The sequence below is a fragment of the Brachycentrus maculatus genome, unplaced genomic scaffold (genome assembly GCF_059751285.1).
Source record: "Brachycentrus maculatus isolate JH-2025_06_01 unplaced genomic scaffold, ASM5975128v1 h1tg000306l, whole genome shotgun sequence".
NCBI lineage: Eukaryota > Metazoa > Arthropoda > Insecta > Trichoptera > Brachycentridae > Brachycentrus > Brachycentrus maculatus.
Genome location: NW_028281056.1, coordinates 58,644 through 78,770, shown reverse-complemented (window position 1 = coordinate 78,770; position 20,127 = coordinate 58,644). Strand labels below are relative to the sequence as shown.

The following is a 20,127-nucleotide window of genomic DNA, read 5'->3' as shown; positions in this document are numbered from 1 at the left end:
AAATAAACGGGACTCTCATATATAATAACGGAACATAAAATATACGTATTTTTTATTTGGGGTTAGTTAATTTGAGTTGACACACATATCGCTCACTCCTTTCAAGAACGTCAAAAATAAAAATAAAACTTGATTTTTCAGGAGAACGTTTTTAAAGTTTAAAAATTAATACAATGTATAAGAAATAAATATCAAGCCACTTATTGAACTTTTTACTATGCAACATATCTTTTTAGGTAAAACCTGAAGGTTTTTCCTCCATTTGAAAAATATTTAGTTTATTAAAAAAAAATTAAACAATACCTTTTCTTAAAAATGCAAGAACAACACTTTTTGCCCTGTAGCGGGTAAATATTAAGTTAAAATTATGCCTCCTTTTTTGGGATATATTACATTTTCTGGGCATTCCGAACACACGTACACCTGAAAATTGACGATTTTTGATTTATGACGTTCTTGAAAGGAGTGAGCGATATGTTAATAAGTCAAATTACGATAAAATTACACACTTGTTCAAGTGTGAATGTAATTACCTACCATCATGTGGCTTTCTCGCAGGGGTAAACAGCGAGAATAGAATCCCACACCACGTTGTCTTTGAATAGAAAAGATTTATTTGCAAATAAAGAGTAGTGTGGCATTCTCTTCTCTCTGCTTACCCTTTTTTCTATACATATATGTATACCACTATACATGCATACTTAAATATACTTTCGATCGTATTATATTTATCTTGTCAATTTATATTTATTATAACACCACATTATTTTGTTGTAGTGTCCTATGAATCACTAAGCGCAGATTCTCGCGGATTCCTTGGTCCCTACCACGCAATGAATATTTTAAATTACACGTAAATAGAGGAAGAAGAATAATATTACGCTTTAATCATTTTACATTATTTGTATGTTTTCTTAAGTAAGCTTACATTACACTAATATAAACTATTTTAGACACTTAATTTACTACATCTACATATATATATATATATATATATATATATATATATATATATATATATATATATATATATATATATATATATATATATATATATATATATATATATATATATATATATATAATAATAAAACCCTTATACGAACCCCAATGGTGCATAGGGCACTGCGTCATATAAACGCAGTGTTATCTTGATCGTTTACACATGAAGGAAAGGTGATCAGCCCTCCGCTTCAGGTACCAGTCCAGGGTAATATTGAATATGACAGTGAAAAAATCACTTATATTTATTTTACGCCCCTTGGGAATCGAACTCGGGACCTCCAGAACGGTAGCCGAGCGTGCTGAGCATTACACTACGGAGGCGGACTATATATATATATATATATATATATATATATATATATATATATATATATATATAAACGCAGTGTTATCTTGATCGTTTACACATGAAGGAAAGGTGATCAGCCCTCCGCTTCAGGTACCAGTCCAGGGTAATATTGAATATGACAGTGAAAAAATCACTTATATTTATTTTACGCCCCTTGGGAATCGAACCCAGGACCTCCAGAACGGTAGCCGAGCGTGCTGACCATTACACTACGGAGGCGGACTATATATATATATATATATATATATATATATATATATATATATATATATATATATATATATATATATAAATATATAAATTTATATATATATATATATATATATATATATATATATATATATATATATATATATATAATATATATATATATATATATGTATAAATATATACATTTATATATATTTACATTTCCTTACAGTAAACAAAACATTTATTTTTAAATTATACAGATTTTTCACATTTTCAATTGGTCTGGGTGTTTGTGATGTGTTTTTCACATTTAATTTCCCTATCAGTACCATCCTACCTGTAGACAAGCCTCTAAATATAGAAGCTTTGCGTGTTCTTTTTATTTTTATAATGGCGGTATGATATTACAAAATAAATACTCACTCCGGTTCTTGCTCCAGGACCAGCTCCTCGAAGTCCAGTACGATCCTGTAGCCTGGTGGGGCCGTGACGTCAGTGTCGCAGCGGGCCCCGTCGGGGTAGGCGCGAGGGAAGCCAGGCGAGGTCAGCTGGGCGCGAGGCCTGGCGCGTCCCAGCGACAGGGACGTCTCGCATGCTGGCCCTGAACCAACCTCAACCGGCTCTGTTGGAAATATAAATAATTTTAATTAAAAAAACCATATTCTATTCTCAATATTATTAATATTTAAAGCATTTACTTTGTGGTTAGTCATTTTTACTTATTAATTTTTTTACAAAAATGTTAATAACATTAGTATATAACGACTCACCGCGGTGAGCGGGTAAATACTAATATTATTAACATTTTTTGTAAAAAAATCAATAAGTCAAACCATATTCTATTCTCAATATTATTAATATTTAAAGCATTTACATTGTGGTTGATCATTTTTCCAATTTTTTTTTAATGATAATAATATTTGTATATAACCACTCACCGCGGTGAGTGGTTAAATACTAATATTATTAACTTTAAAAAAAAAAGTGAAACTATATTCTATTAAAATACTTCAAAAAATCTACTGAAACTAAAAAAAAACAGAGAATTCATTTCATTAAAAAAAAACATTTTTTCGAATACATCGCGGGTTTATTTATTTTTTATACATAAGGCATTAAAATGAACCGTATACGAGAATTCGTTTTATTTTTGTCAAGATATTTATCGTAGTCGTACAGGAGAAAGTGACAAACTGACAAAACGTAAAATGTTCAGGAGGGCCACTTAAGTTACTTTTGCTTGGCAAGTAGATAAACATCAATACAGTTGGCCATTTTTAACAAGTCAATATATTATACTTCCAAGTTTCAATTGCTTTGGGATTTTTTCAAGGCAATATTAAGCTTGTAAGACACCAAATAGTCAATGATCACGTTTTTGTAAAAAATGCACTTGGTCACTTTCTCCTGTATGACTACGATATATATAAACCTATACTTATCAACAACTTTATGCTCCGGTTTTTTCGGGCGAATTTGCACAATTTATAATAATTTACAATTTGGCCATTTATTGAAGAATTTCTTATAAATCCCAATAAAAAGAGTCAAGTGGCAACTGGCAAGCTCAGTTCGATTATTTGTCTTAAAAAAACAAGTAAAAAATGCGATCAGTGCTCGGGTTGGCACAATAGAACACGCACACCCACACACCCACACACGCACACACACACACACACACACACACACACACACACACACACACACACACACACACACACACACGTTTGTATATAAACATACGGTTAATAGAAACATAAACAGAAAACAGTGATGTGAATTGAAATAGAAAATAGGTGTATTATTTTCCTGAACGGTATTTCATTCGCAGCGATTTTCCTTTGAACATGGCGATTGAAATCATATAAACTAGTTCATCGTCCACCTTTTACTGAAGCAGTTCATAGAATAGTCATACAAATGAAAATAAGAAAAGTCAGTAGCATTTTCCTTACAAATAAAATATGAAATGAAAACGCTTTCCGGTCGTCCATTCAATTCTCGAATTGCTTCTAAAAATCAAACCATTTAATAAATGTTGAATTAAGAGTGCACTCGATGAAATGCTGAAAGCGTTTTAAAGCAATGATTTACGGTCTGTGTAATGGTCCATTTATCTAATCGAAAACCACGAGGGTTACTTGTATTTTTTCCTTTTTGATACTCTTAGTAATGCACTGTATATTTTTTCAGCGGAAAATTCGGGCAGCATTTTCCTTTCAGCACGCCATTAGCTCAGTATATAAACACCATTTTTTACATAAAAAATGTTTTTTCGATGTAAAGATGTACCTAGAAAAGAACTGCGAAATATATTCTCTTAAAATTGTACATTTTTTAAACTTATTTCCAATTCAAATGCTAAGTAAGACGAAAAATAGTGTTAACTTTAAAAAAAACATCTGAAATATCTGTGATTAATCAGGGGTGGCGCAAAATTAATCACCCTTTTAAATGATGTCATAGTTTTTAAAAATGGTGTCGTACGTTAGATATATTTAAAATTTGTGAACTAAACACCTGCAGTATACAAAAAATTATAGAACGTGTACAAATGTATATCAATACTGGTGGCAGCTACTTGACGGATATCATCTTTTGTGTTGTGAAAACGGCGCTTTTTAACAAAAAATTCAATTTTGTTAAATGATAGAGTTAATTGAAAATTAAGTTGCATTCTATCGAATATCCCTCACCTTAAATACTTGTTCGAATTTTTTTCGCAAACAACAAATTTTTGTAGTTATCCAATGACTTCGTTATTTTTAACTGATCTGAAAGTATTAAGAGGTCGGAAGAAATCATATGTTTTCTTAGAAAAGCTTATTTTTTCAATTACAAAAACTGTACAGCAAAACAATTGTAACGTTAAATATAACCTGGGTTTGATGAAAATTTGCGGGCTATAGATTATTCTGCGTTTATTGCTTTCATTGGATACTTTTAATACATAATTATTTAAAGTGATTTTTTGATCGTAGATAAGTTTCTTATAAACAAAACTCCGTCCAATAAAAATTAGCAGCAAAATAACAAAAAAGGAATTCCATGATTATATGTATACATATAATTAAGAAGTGTGTAAATACTCGTGTATTTTTCAAAGGCAAAATTATAAAGCGTCTAGAAAACAAATTGGATTAATGATTTTCCATCAATAATTATTTTACACGAAAGAAGAAAGTTTGTTTATTATTTATGGTACGGATTACGCGTCTTTGAAATTCGATCTAAGGGCTTCAGGCAGGCTTCAAAGTCTGGCTTGTTTTAAATAACTGTTTGAAAGTCGTAAAACATTTGTGATTGTGATTAAAACTTTGTGTTTATAAAAGTGAAAGTTCGAAAAACCCTGGGGGATAATTCAAACTTCTTTTTACGGGTTTACTGAAATTATATCTTTGAACGATATGCGGAAACACAATATCCATTGCACCAGCTGCCAATATTTTTAATATATAAACTTCATAATATTTTGATGAAAATGTAAAATAATTTGGGAAATACTTGCATACATTTTACAAAGGTAATAAAAAACTAAACTCCACCATAGAAGGTGTCAAGAAGAAGCGTATGAAAGAATGTATCAATTGAATACAGCTTCCAAAAATTTAGTAGTTGCACCAACCTATGGTAGATCGTAAGCTCCATGACGTCTTATATTGGCTGGTTTAAGTGATATTTTTTTACACACTGGTTAAGATGCACCATTATACTTATGATAAACAACCATTTTAAATTCTAAGTATTATTAATATTTAAAGCATTTACTCTGTGGTAAGTCATTTTTGTTTATTACTTTTTTTTACAAAAATGTTAATAATATTAGTATATAACCACTCACCGAGATTTTTATTTGCCCACTCCTTTCATCCTACGAGTATATAAGCTGGTGCAATAATATGTTTAACCCTAGTGCGTGTTTAACCTCGGCTCGTAACGCATGTTTGTGCTGAAACTTGCATGTTGGTCTTCGGGTCGACAAAAAATTGCATGTCTTAAACATTTTGTGTAGTTTAAAGTGTGTGCTAATGTAGTGAATGTAGCTAACGTAGTGAACGTAGCTAACGTAGCTAAAGTGCTAACGTAGTGAAGGGTAGTATTGTTTGCATGCTATGGTATTGATCATCCTGACGAAGAGACTGGTACGTCTCGAAACCGGTAGACATAAAAATCTCGGTGAGTGGTTATATACTAATATTATTAACATTTTTGTAAAAAAATAAATAAGTAACTATTATTATACTGTTTTATGCATTTTTGGACTAAGTAGATTCTACTTAGTCCAAAAATGCAAAAATAAAACGTACTACAAAAAATGTTCCTTACTGTTTAAGTTTGGACAGCCGAGGTATGTTGGGGTGGTTTGGATATGTGAATCGAATGAATGAAAAAAGAGTGGTAAAAAAATATGAGGTGAATCTAGTTGAAAATAGGAGTAGAGGTTTTCCTCAGAAAACTTGATATGATCAAGTATTTCCAATTCTTGTGGTCAGGTGAGGAGTCGGAATAATTGACGGGTATGTACTTACGTATGAGGAGAAGCATGAATGTGGACGAGGCAAAGATTGTTTGCAATGACAGATTGGCGTGGTGACTATTCTCTCTGCCTACCCCTGCTGGGAAGCGGCATGGTGATTAGTGAGATTGTTGTTCATCTTACCGTCTGCTAAGGGCCTCTCGCACACGTAGTGGTTGGGCGCGCCGCAGTCGCGGTCGTTCCAGCGGTGCGAGGCGGCGAGCGCGGGCCGCGCCGGGCCGGGCGGGCTGTAGGCGCGGCGCACCTCTACGCAGTCCTGCGCCGAGAGCCCGTCGTCGTTCGGCTGCCGGTTGTAGCCGCCGTGCGCCGCCCAACCGGGGAACCAGTCTGAAAAGGGTGAAACAAATCGGGTCAAATAAACTCCAACAAGGTTTTACAGGAACAAAGCGAGTGTAGCCGCCTGAACCAGTTTGGAAGGGACCAAACAGATCGGGTCAAATAAACTCCAACAAGGTTTTACAGGAACAAAGCTAGTTTAGTCGCCTGAACCAGTTTGAAACAGGGCCAAACAGATCAAGTGAAATAAACTCCAGCAAGGTTTTTCAGGATCAAAGCTAGTTTAGCTGCCTGAACCAGTTCGAAAGGGGCGAAACAAATCGGGTCAGATAAACTTCAACAAGGTTTTTCAGGACAAAGTGAGTGAAGCCGCCGTGGGCCGCCTACTCGGGGAACCAGTCTGAAAGAGGCGAAACAAATCGAATCAAATAAATTGAAAATAATATTATCGAACACTATTAAATCATAAAAATAAAACAAGGTTTGTTTTATTAACATTATTTTTAAGAATCCAAAAAATATGGAGTGAGTAGCTCTTATAATCCTTAATTTATAGAATTAAAATTCATATCTGAGGGACTTCAACCCCCTTGTTAGATCCAGCTAGGTTGATATTACCCTAGACTGTCACCTGTAGTAAAAGACTGAAAACCTTGCCTTTATGTATTTAACAATCAAGATAACATTGCTTATGTATGATGCAGTGCCATGTGCACTTTTGATTTCGAATAAGGATAAGAAAGAAGAAAAAAGTTTTATTTTATAAAAGCAATACTATTTTTGTTGACATCTCAACATAGATGAAGGAGAATATGGAAGTCTGGGAATTTATAAGGCTTACGACCGTTTTAGGCTTAGTTAAGTGATCATTTTAGACACGTGTAACATTCACCAATTCTACCCATGATTGACAACCACACTAATGAAATTCTTGAAACTTCTAGATAAATTGATTAACTCCTAATTAGAGGTAATCCAGATTTATCAACAAGTAACGAGAAAAACTTGGTACGATCAGGTTTGCAAAATACTTGAAAGTGGTCAGGTTAGGAGTCGTAATAATCGTCGGGTATGTATGAGGAAATGCACTAACGTGGAAGAGGCGAATAATGTTTGCAAAGACAGAGTGGTGTGGCGTTCTATTCTCTCTGCCTACCCCTGCGGCGAAGCGGCGTGATGGTTAGTTAGTTAGTTATTAACAAGTATTTGGACACACTCAAAATGTAGAAGTATAAGTGAGTGTGGTCTTCTGACCGTATTCCATTCAATCTGAAAAAATGCTTTTTCTCGTGAAATCCGTAATACACCAGTCTTAAGAAATATTTTCCTGTTGAATTCTCGAGTTTATTTTGAGACGGAAAATGATTTTATTCCGTGAGCTTTTTCCTTTAAGGAAGACCATAAAATCCATACCGTTTTAGATTAATCCACTTTTATTCGTCTTTAACACCCTCAAGTGTGGGAACATTGAGTGGCTAAGTGCTGGTATTGTACACGTCACCGTGTAACTCCACTGGGTGATCGTAAAGTAGAATACTTTATGAAAGAGGAAGGATGCTGCGGAAAGGCACAAAGGATACAGAATCTTATTGTGTTTTTTAAGTGTATTTATTTTTACATACAAATATCCTGAATGGGGGATATGAATGAATCAAGTGATTTTTGAAAAAACATCTCGTAAAAGGGAATGAAAATAGAATGAATATTTTTCACAATTATATAACGGAAAAATAAAGTCATTTCAGTGTTTAAATTATATTTATGTTTTATATTCGATTCAATTCAATTCAATTTATTTTATTTATAGATGCATATTACAAATTTAAATTTAAATCGTATATATTAACATAGATATAGGCAATATAAAATAGAAAATAAGCAAGAATACTATTGCTAAAGGTTTAGAAGAATCCAACTTCGGAAAACTCCTTCAAACACATGGAACAGATCAATATCCAATGAGATATTGTTCAACATAGCGGTAGCTCTTCCTACAGGCATAACCATCGGCAGGTTGGTCCTGTGTATAGAAATGTGAAACAATCTATGTCGACGCTGTCTCAGGTAACTATCGGGAACATACAGACCAATGTTCCGGATAATTTCAGGATTATCGATTACATCGCGCAACAATCGATAAAAATGCGTAATCAAATACACATTCCTTCTAATCTCTAAACTATTGTAGCCAAGCATACCCTGGAGAAACTCGGTCGGGTAGAGCCAAGGATAATAGCCTATATTAATCAGTCCTGCTTCTAGCCCTAATGTGTGGAAGTGTAGCATGGAGTTGGCAAAAGAGCAATTAAAGTGGATTTTAACGCGATATCTCAGACGAGTGTGCGTCAAAACGATGTATGATAGATGTTCGAGTGGTGGCTAAGATAAGCTGTTTTACGATGTTTTGAGATGGTTTGGACGTGTGAATGGAATGAGTGAAAAACAGTAAAACAAATTATGAGGCGAATGAGATTGGAAATAGGAGCTGAGAAAGACCGAGAAAAAATGGAATGATCAATTATTACAAATGATTGAAAGTGGCATGGTTAGGAGTCATAATAATCGGTGGGTTTGTATGAGGAGACAATGTGGAAGAAGCGAAGATTGTTTGCAAAGACAGATTAGCGTGACTTTCTATTCTCTCTACCTACCCCTTTAGGGAAGCGGTGTGATGGCTAAATAGTTAGTTAGCTGGTTTCAAAAATAAATTTGTTAGTTGAGTCCCATTTAATTTGAAATGAAAGTTTTAATAGGTATGTGTAAAATAAAAATAAATAAAAACTAATAAAATAATAAAGCTGAGATAAGCATTATCGATAAAATTAAGAAAGGTGTGTTGAGATGGTTTGGACATGTAGAACGAATGAGTGAGGAAAGAACGGTAAAACAAATTTATGAGGCGAATGTAAGTGGAAAAAGGAGCAGAGGAAGACCAAGAAACACATGGCACGATCAGGTATGCCTTGAAAAGGTAAACTTGAAAGTGGTCAGGTTAGGAGTCGTAACAATCGGCGGGTATGTAAGAGGAGATGGATGAACGTGGAAGAGGCGAAGAATGTTTGCAAAGACAGAGTGGTGTGGCGTTCTATTTTCTCTGCCTACCCCTGCGGGGAAGCGGCGTGTTGGTTAGTTAGTTAGTTTTTTATAAATAAAAACAAATCATGAGTTGAATAAATAATAAATAAAAATGAAAGAGATGTCAAAAACTTAATAAATACAAAAGTAATATCTCCAGCAAATGTCATGGAAAGAATTAAATAAATAAATAAAATGCCTTTAAATGTCACTTCAGTTCAGCTCATCGTTACATAATAATGACGTAGGTTCAAGCTGGCAAAATATTATTCCTTTACAACTTGATCGGCCATGACGTCAGCAAGGACCTCGTCTACTACAGAATGCGCCCCAAGGGTGTATGGCGAGCGGTAGGGGTAGAGGGGAGGGGATCAAAGTAAAGGATTGTTTTAGAGAAGTTCACTATGCAGATTATATTTTATTTTAAATTGGAGTTTTACAGCCTCTTTCGCTTTTGGCATATTTTCCCGTCAATTATGTATTAAGAAATAAGTTTTTCATTATTATGGAGTGAATCTTGGAACAGTTTTAACCCCGTCTGAGCGACACCTGAAATCATAACACCAAAGCCATAAAGGGGTTACGTTTAATAAATTTACTTAATAGAACATACACATCAAAAGTTTTATCGTAAGTACATAAAAATTAACTATCTTTTATTATTTTATTATTTGATATATTAACGATGTTTTTTTTAGAATTATTTTGGATTCAATTCATTTTGTAGACATTTCTACTTTACAATCTTAAAATAAATTACGCTGTTCTCTCCAATAAAGAGACAAAGCTCTTGTGCTTGGAGAGGAACTTACACTCATTATTTATTGTTTATGTTTGTGGGTGATATAATTTATTTTTATAACTATTATTATTATAAGCAATTGATATTTTTTATTTAATAAAACAACTTTGTTTTAACCACTTTTTATTGGTACACTTTTTGCAACCGGTTTCGACAAAAACCTTGTAATCATCAGGGTTTATGTACTAATTCTAAAACTTTGAAATACTCATAGTTAGGTTAATGTTAATACCCCTTCCCTTACGATACCAAAAACTTTCACGCACTCAGTACACCACATGAAAATGTGATTAAAAAAACCGTTTTTGAAATCACATTTTCATATGGTGTACGGAGTGCGTGGAAGTTTTTGGTATAGTAAGAGAAGGGTAATTAACTATAACCTAACTATGAGTATTTCAATGTTTTAGAATTAGTACATAAACCCTGATGATGACAAGTTTCTTGTCAAAACCGGTTGGAAAAAGTGTACCAATAAAAAGTGGTTAAAACAAAGTTGTTTTATTTTATAAAGTTTTTAAATTGTACCACAAAGTATCTGCGAAAAACACTCAAGAAATAAATATTTTTTAAACGAATAGAAATAAGTGTATTTAAGGCATTCTGTCTGTTAAATTTATTTGCCTTCGTAGTGCAGTAGTAGTAACTACCGTGCTGGAGATCCCGCGTTCGATTCCCAGGAGGATCAAAACAAATATAAGTGATATTACAGCTTAATCTGAAGCGCAGGGCTGGTCACCGTTCCTTCGTATATTTAACACATTACTTTACCCATAGCACATTACTTTACCTATAATAGCCGATCGAAGTGTGAGACGTCTATCAACCAATTTTCTAGAATACACAGCAGTTTTAGATACTCTCGAGCCATATTTTATACATATAATCTTAAATACTTATTCATTTACAAGAAAATTCAATGCAGGGTGAATTCGCAAACTTTAAAAAATACGTTAAAACATTTTTAAACGCCATCTATTTACGTTATAAAAACATAACACAATACTAAATATTGCTCATGGCGGACAGAGTGCTTCTTAATATCTGATGTCACTAAGCATTTTTGAATGCATTGTTGTTTCATAGAACATTTTTATTGCTTCACGAACATTGTAAAATTAAACACATTGGGTGTTTGTGCTTTCCGTTTTCTTTCTTTTATTATTAAACCAGACTGAGCTATAGCAACGTCTGGCCAGGTATATCTTTAAAAAAAAAGAAGCCCACATTATTATTCGTTTGATGTAGGGACGAATAAATCTAGAGATTCGATCAGGTCAGAAGTCAAAATAATCGGTGGGTATGTAAAAGTAGATGCATGATGTGACGATGAGAAGAAAGTTGATGCAAAGACAGAGTGGTGTGACGTTCTATTCTCTTTGCCTACCTTTATAGGAAAGCGGGGTGATGGTTTGTTAGTTAGTTAGTTCAAATAAATCACAACAATCCCATTTTTCATCTAAGATTCTTTGCGCGCCGATACCCATAATTGATTCCGATTCATAACCGATTCATAACCGATACTTACCGATATTACCGATAATAACCTATTCGAATAATATTATTCATCCAGGAGGAAACATAACCTCATTTATTTGAGTTGGCAATGCCGCGTCTTCACCCTTCTTCATAATGTTTGGTCAGACAACTGGCGAGTGTTTACTCTAGTGCTCGGCAGATGGCAGGAGAGGTCATTTCTGTGACCGTTATTATTTTTTCAAGGACATAGAAAAATGGCGGGAAATAACGGAAAAATACTTCACATTTCTTATATTATTTTACTTCCCACGTTCGAGGGATGAAATGAATTTGGGTGACTGGAATAATAATGTATTTGTTTTATCAATAAATATTAGTTTAGTGTTTTATTATTGTAACTTGCTGACATTTTATTCATTGACCGCCTTTTATGTTTTCAACTTTCTCTTTACATTGCTCAAGATCCATTTATTCAAATAAACCTAATAAATTAACAATATTTTTAGTTTGTCCAAATACTTCTTCACAAATGTTTCAGGTCTTTAGGCGTTTCCCAGTATGTAAAATAATCGGGTTCGGATTTTGCATACGAATATGAGGGTCTCTGCTAGACAAAAGCTTTTTTATTGTCCGCCTCTGTATTGTAATGGCCAGCACGCTCGGCTACCGTACTGGAGGTCCCGGGTTCGATTCCCAGGGGGGGTCAAGTAAATATAAGTGATTTTCTCACTCTTATATTTATTTAATATTACCTTGGACTGGTACCGGAAGTGGAGGGCTGATCACCTTTCCTTCATGTGTTAACGATCAAGATAACACTGCGTTTATATGATGCAGTGCCCTATGCACCGTTGGGGTACGAATAAGGGTTTGAATGAATGAATATTGTAATCATAGATAGATGTTGTGAACTCAATCATGAATCGTCATGAGATTGATCACACATTTTTTTGGGCAAAGCATCCAAAATTGAGTGGTATATGCCACAAACAAGTGGTATTTTTAAATGATTTATTTTTTATTTTTTGACATCTCATTAAAAATTAAGTATAAGGAATGTTGATGAAGAATATGGAAGTCTGGGCATTTACAGGGCTGACGACCGTCATGGGTCGGTTTAAGTGATCACTTTATACACGTGTGAAATTCACCAATTGAACCCATTATTGACACCCACACTACTCAAATTCTTGGAAGTTCTATGTATATATATATATATATAAATTAATTTAGAAACATTGTTCTTGAATCACTAGAACTTCACTAGAGGTATCTATTTGTGAGATGAAAAGAAGCTTTTCTTTGAGCAGAAACTATTATATTAGTATGTGAGGTCCAAATCCTGGATGAAAATCACACACACCGCACACTCCTTTCAAGAACGTTATAAATCAAAAATCGTCAATTTTCACTTGTGCGTGTTTTCGGAATGCCCAGATGATGTACTATATCCCGGCAAAAGCGGTATATTTTCAACCAAATATTTACCCGCTACAGGGCAGAAAGTGTTGTTTTTGCATTTTGAAGAAAACGTATTGTTTAATTATTTTTTTAAATATACTAAATATTTTTCAAATGGAAAAAAGACCTTCAGGTTTTACCTAAAAAGATTTGTTGCAGAGTAAAAAGTTGAAAAAGTGGCTTGATATTTATTTTTTATACATTGTATTTTATTTTAAATTTTTATAACGATCTCTTGTAAAATCAAGTTTTTATTTTATTTATGACGTTGTTGAAAGCAGTGAGCGATATATGTTTGACTTCCAAAATTTGAGTAGTGTGGTTATCATTCATAGGAGTTGCACGTGAGTAAAGTAATCACTGACGCAACCTATGACAAGTCATAATCCCTGTTAATACCCCCAGACTTCAATATTCTTTTTCACTTATATTGAGATGTCAGAAATATTAAAAATTATTTATAGGGTAAATGTTTACGCGTTTTCTAGAAAAACAATTTACACAAAAATATATATTCATGTATATATTACTCGATACAGTATATTTTCATGGCTTCAATTTTTCTAAATTTTCATTGCTTATAACTAACACAACCCGTGCGCTCAATTTCTTGAGAATGTTTGTTTATATCCATGCAATTACGTATTGGTTTATTGTGAAGAGGTCGAAACACGCGACGAATACGAACATTGTCACTTGAATGTCGTTTACCAGAAACTATCCAACCAATCAAAAGCGAACGGTTATTTTGCGTAACCATCCAATGCGACCCATAATAAAAGTGCAAATGACTAATTATTCATAGTATCTATGATAATAATTATAATATCATCATTGACTAGTCTGATGATGTCGGTAACGACGAAACCCGGTCGCTGGTCAAATAAAAATAAAGTGGAAAAGCTAAAAATATTGGTTTTAATCTAATAATATATTAAAATATCATCTTCCAACCCTGCATCATTTAAACGCAGTGTATCTTGACCGTTAGCAAATGAAGGAAAGGTCATCAGCCCTCCGCTTCATGTCCAGGGTAATTGTAAAAAAAACCACTTATTTTTACTAAAATATCACCAGTAATAAAAAACGCGATAATAGAGTCAGAAATAATGACTCTAAGCAGCATATTTGGAGTATTCGAGATAAAATAGGGAACACTAGAATAAGAGAAATTTGAGAGATCGAAGATGTCGCTAGGTGGGGAAGGCAACGAAAAAAAACAATGGTATGCGCATGTGAGGAAAATGGAACCATCTAGACTCCCCCACATTGCACTGCGCGGCCATCCTCTAGGTAGATGACTTATATGCAGACCACCAAAGATTTGATGTGACAGCTGGGAATCGACATCGCAGGAGGTTAATCTTATTTAAAAACAGACTATAAGGCTCAAAAAGAAAATAAAATATCTTTAAATAGGTACCTAACAAATCAAAGCTAACGTGATGAAAAAACAGAAACATTATATGGTGCTCTTTGGAGCTTGTAACAGTTCTCCCTATAGGAATCCAAAGATCTACAAAAAATGCATTCACTCCACATCCTTATTATCCATTTGCGCTTTGATATTTTACAAGATTCAAGAACCTACACTGTGAACCAGCTAACGCATCAGCAGTCGTAAAGGAACTAATTTAAGTTTTCATTAAAATATTTTATAATTTTATTCTAGTAATTTTAAAACTTGTTGGTTAATACATACAAAATTAAACAAGGTTTATTGGATTTGAATTCTATTTTTATTTATGTATATGTTAATACGTGACGCGTTTCGTCTCATTAAGACATTATCAAACACCCATATATCATATTATATCATATAAATTTTGGATATATTACCCAACAATTCAATATGGAATTCTATCAACTGTCTGCAGTTACAATAAATATTTTAAAACTTGTTTGCAATATTTTCAATAAAGATCTACCCATAATAAATAAACAATTAAATTTAATTCACAACATTTTGAGCGTGTCCAAGTACTTGTTTACAAATCTGGATTTATTCACTTGAGAGTTATTTTTACATTTATGACATTTTAACATAGATGAAGAAGAAAATAGGTCTGAAGTATTTGTGTTTATCTATAAAGGCTGGGTATTTTCAGTTTTTAATCATAGAATGGCGAATGTTACACTTGTGTAACTTGATCACTCAACCAGCATTTGATAGGTCATATAAGAAGAATATGGAAGTCTGTAAATACAGACTTCCATATTCTTCTTTATTGAGGTGTCAAAAAAAATTGTACACCGTATAATGTTTTCTTTATTGTATTTTTTAAAATAATTGTCCGCCTCCTTGGTGTAATGGTCAGCGTGTTTAGCTACCGTGCTGGAGGTCCCGGGTTTGATTCTCAGGGGGGGGGGGTGAAAATAAATATTGGTGATTTTACACTGTAATATTTATTTAATATTACCCTGGACTGGCTCCTGAAGCGCAAGAGTGATCACCTTGCCTTCATGTAAGTAATGATCAAGATAACACTGCGTCAATTAGGTGCAGTGCCCTATGCACCATTAGGTGCGGATAAGGGTTATAATAATACAATGTATGTCACATTCAAGTGATAGATCAAAGATATTTTAAATGATGAGTTTAACATTAAAATTGTACAAATTCAAGCGATTTTAAAAGGTAACATTTTACATCTTTGATTTTAAGCCCTCAAAGTTTTCGGTTGTGGTCTGGTTCATGTTTACGTAACGAATTCCCCAAAACCTTTGTTTCATGTCGTGTTTCGTCGGACGCCATTTTGTAAAATAGTTTGCCGAACAGTAATTATGTAACCCTAGATTCTCGGGTCAATTTGCGGGATTGGATTTACAATAATAATTGTATTAGATACGTACCGAAATTCGTGCTGTTAAACATCGCAATGAAAACAGTGATCTGTGAACAAGTATGTAGACACACTCAAAATGTGGTAAACCTTTTTACTTATTTATGCGACTTGAAAATATTTATCTAAACTTTTTTAGCAGTTTAAATAGGCTGGGCATAGACGAATAAAAACTGAGCATGATGTAACATAGGTAGTATGTCACAATAGACCTAATATGGTCGCAGTGACATAAGGGATGCATTATCCCTTGACCCAAAAAAAACATAGATAGTGAGTGCCAAAGCAGAGTAAATTTTAAATTATAAAGGGTTTTTAAAAAAATACCTTACTCATAACATTTTGAGTGTGTCCAAATTTGGGTTTTCTCCAAGTAGGGGCTATTTTCAAGTAATATAGTCTGGGTGTTTAAAGGGCTTAGAACCTGTCATAGGCTGGTTAAGAAATCATTTTACACACGTGCAATATTCACCATTCTACCTTGCCATTCTACTGATTGACAAACACGCTACTCAATTTTTTGGAACTCTTACATATACCATATCACTTCGTGACATGAAAAATTTAATATACACACACACACACACACACACACACACACACACACACACACACACACACATATAGAATAGATCAGAGAGTTTTTCAGTTTGTCTTTTGCTGGTCTAAGTGCTTTTATTTTAAAACAACATACATTTAATTCTTTATTACAAGATGTTAGACACAAATCTAATGTATCGTAGTTAGGGGTAGGTAATCATTTCAACTACCCGACAAATAAACAAAATGTCCAGCAGTGAGCAACGGATGGGGTAATATATTTAACGTCATGTCTTACATCAGACAAGAATGACAAGGGTCTCTGACGAGTACGGCGGTACTAAAGTCTGCCGTACAAATTGCTAGACAGACGCGAAAACTTCAATTAAGTTTTAATTGTCCAAACGAGATTGGGTTTATTATTAGTTTGCAATCAAATTTATGAAAGAGACAGCTGCTTTTTCAATTTATTTTTATTTTGCGTTACGTTACCTCGTTGAAAATGTCCTTGATTTACATCTGAATTATATCTGAATTGGTTTCAATAACGATTATTTTTACTATTCTTCTTCTTCTTCTTCTTTTAGGACTAGGTCCTGTCATTCTCGGGTCGCTCCTGGGAGGTGGAAGACCAGCTATCCTTCCATCGTTTAGGTGGTCTTCCTGGGGGTTTGAACCCGGCTATGCTGCTGTCCGCTGCCACCCTCACCACTCGATTTTTACTATTCAATAATTTTTAAACTAACTTACCAACTTGAATGTTTTTCGCAAATACTTTGTGGCACATTTTATAAACATTATAAAATGAAACAACTTTGTTTTGTTGTACGGAGTATGTGGAAGTTTTTGGTAAGGGAATATAAATAACTATGCGTATTTTAATGTTTTAGAATTTAATGAACCCGGATGATGACAAGGTTCTTGTCGAAACCGGTTGGTTAAAGTGAATTAATAATATAAAAGTGGTTTGGTTGTTTAATTTTATAATGTTTAACGCACTAACCATGAAACAATATTATTATAATCGATGGTAAGTTTATTATAATATATGTATCATTTAAATTGCTTAATTGATGGCAAAGCAATCGACCATAATTCATGAATGTTTCGAAAACCTTAATGGTATTATATAGGTTCTAAGATCATTAAATAAATAAGTTTCAAGAATTAGTAAAAATATGGATTGGTTCAATAATGGGCATAATGGTGAATGTTACACAAGTGTATAAAGTGATCGCTTACGCCGGCCAAACGCCAGGTCGTTAGTCTTGGGATGCTGAGATTTTCAAATACATGTTTCGTATAGTTGAGACACTTTATAAAAAACTTTAAAAAAACTAACCATCACGCTATGTTCAATAATGGATAGAATGATGAACGTTACACAAGCGTATAAAATGATCATTCAAGCCAGCCAAATACTAGGTCCTAAGCCCTTGTATGCTCAGAATATCATTATTATTCTTTCCAGATTTTACATTTTGATTGAATTGAAATTGAAATTGAATTGAAATATAATTGAAATTGAATTGAAATTGAATTGAAATAGAATTGAAATTGAATTGAAATTGAATTGAAATTGAATTGAAATTGAATTGAAATTGAATTGAAATAGAATTGAAATCGAATTGAAATAGAATTGAAATTGAATTGAAATTGAATTGAAATTGAATTGAAATTGAATTGAAATTGAATTGAAATTGAATTGAAATTGAATTGAAATTGAATTGAAATTGAATTGAAATTGAATTGAAATTGAAATCAAATTGAATTCATGGTACAATTCAATTCAATTCAAACCCTTATCCGCACCCCAATGGTGCATAGGGCACTGCATTATATAAACGCAGTGTTATCTTGATCGTTAACATACGAAGGAAAGTTGATCAGGCCTCCGCTTCAGATACCAGTCCAGGGTTATATTGAATAAATATTAGAGTTAAAAAATCACTTATATTTATTTGACCTCCCCCTGAGAATCGAACCCAGGACTTCCAGAACGGTAGCCGAGCGTGTTGACCATTACACTACGGAGGCAGACAACAAGGTACAATATATAATTCATTATTCATGGTACAATATACATATATTAATCTATAATATTGGTATGTCATCCATAGAATAGATGATCCAGTGTCTATTATTAATATATTAAATAATTGTATGAAACTTACGAGTAAACGAGAAAGGTAGCCCATCGGACCATCGGAAGTCTCCCTCTGAAGCTCTATCTGAAGCACCTACCCAATAGGCGTTCTGTTCCCGGTATCCAGGGCTGGAATAGATAAAAAATATTATTATGTATTAATTAATTTTAAACTAAATGCTGTGGAAAAACAATCTGATAGAAAACATGACATTTAAAAAAATGATACTGTGTTGATTTTGGAGTATGCATGATTAGATTGATTATTATGACAATAATTGGCACAATGGTGAACGTTACACAAGTGTGAAAAGTGATTGCTTAAGCCAGCCAAATGCCCGGTTGTAAGCCCTGAGATGCTCAAACTTCTATCTTCTTTAATATAAAAAAGAAGAACGATACATGTTTCATTAATAGGCGAGTGTTTTTGCCTAGAATTTTCACTCACGAATTACATGAAATTATAGTAACTTTTAACATAAAGAGTAAATCTACTCACAAGTAGGCATAGGCTATGAAACTTATAAAGTTGAAGCCTGAGTAGGGACATGATAAACGGTGTTGCATAAGCCATAGCTAGATTTCAGAGTCACTTTCACATTAAGTTATTTAAAAAAAAGATGTTTCATTAATATCAAGTGAAGACACATTTCACTTAATTTTAAATAAAGATAGTCCATAAATCCTTTACATTTCTTGAAGTAATATGTACCTTTTTTGTCCGCCTCCATAGTGCGTTATTGATGCAGCGCCCTATGCACAATTGGGGTGCGGATAAGGGTTTGAAGACGATAAATATTTTATTTAAATCAAATACATATTTTTCATAAAACTTATTTTGGTATATAACTCAGTCACGAAAACAAAAATTACAGTTACAAAATCACAAAAAACCGACCTAAAATACAAAGGAATATGTCAAAGGTCTGAAAACAAAGACAGACTGTATTTCCAATTCAATCGTTATTTATTTTGTAAATCCTTTTATAAAGGTAAATAATTCGTGATTTCCTACATTAATATTTATGAATACGGTCTTCGGTTATCTGGCATGTTTTTATTTTTTAGTACGCAATAAATTTTATTTATTTCTCGAAAAATTCACTTATTGGCAAGAAAGGGTGAAAAAATAAAGATAAATAAAGATTTTATTGAAGGTATAAACCCTTAGCGAAATGTTTTTACAAGCTACATCCAGATGTTTTAAAATATTTCATTTAATATAAATATTAATTAAATATTGAAAAACCTAATGATTGTAATAAATTTTGTAGATGAATTACTGAAACTGAATCTAAAGATTATCTTTCCTTCGTTGCTAGAATCCATTTAAGATGGAATAAAATCATGGGGCCATTCTACAAAAACAAAACTGGTTATCCTCATAATCAAAAAGTCAATCCGAAATTTGTTTAGTACCAT

The 20,127-nt window shown here is 33.2% G+C and overlaps 1 long non-coding RNA gene across 1 annotated transcript; it reads right to left on the bottom strand.

Moving 5' to 3' along the window:
• Window positions 1-1,972: 1,972 nt before the first annotated feature.
• On the bottom strand, window positions 1,973-18,824 carry LOC148304682 (uncharacterized). Its single transcript, XR_015838306.1, has 3 exons — window positions 18,734-18,824; window positions 6,207-6,410; window positions 1,973-2,168 (listed from the first exon to the last, which is right to left on the bottom strand). It is a non-coding gene; the product is annotated as an uncharacterized LOC148304682 (long non-coding RNA).
• Between the last annotated feature and the right edge of the window lie 1,303 nt (window positions 18,825-20,127).